This window comes from Merops nubicus, unplaced genomic scaffold, assembly GCF_000691845.1.
Source record: "Merops nubicus isolate BGI_N331 unplaced genomic scaffold, ASM69184v1 scaffold38249, whole genome shotgun sequence".
Taxonomy (NCBI): domain Eukaryota; kingdom Metazoa; phylum Chordata; class Aves; order Coraciiformes; family Meropidae; genus Merops; species Merops nubicus.
The window spans coordinates 14,605-14,949 of NW_008630930.1; positions in this window are offsets into that span (position 1 = coordinate 14,605).

Below are 345 nucleotides of genomic sequence, written 5' to 3' on the forward strand. Positions count from 1 at the left end.
AACTCCCCTCTTTCCCAGCCAAAAGCAGTACGCAACTGCACTCAAAGGCTTAAACTACAAGAAGACTTCCAACATAGTTCTGAAAATTCCTCAAAGTTCCACTTAACGAACCTGCAGCTGCGTCTCTAGAGAAAGCAATCTTCCTGTTTCTTAAGAAGTTTCAGACGCTGAACTTGGCTAGACACGAGGATCTGAAGGACATGTAAACAGGGATGGTTCTACCACAGAAAGCAGAGAAGGACTGAAGTAATCACCACTAGGCAATGCTTGTTCATCATTTAAACTGGAATCACCTGTTCAGTCATCATAAAAAGCTGTTCTGGCAGCTGGTCTGAACGGTAACTT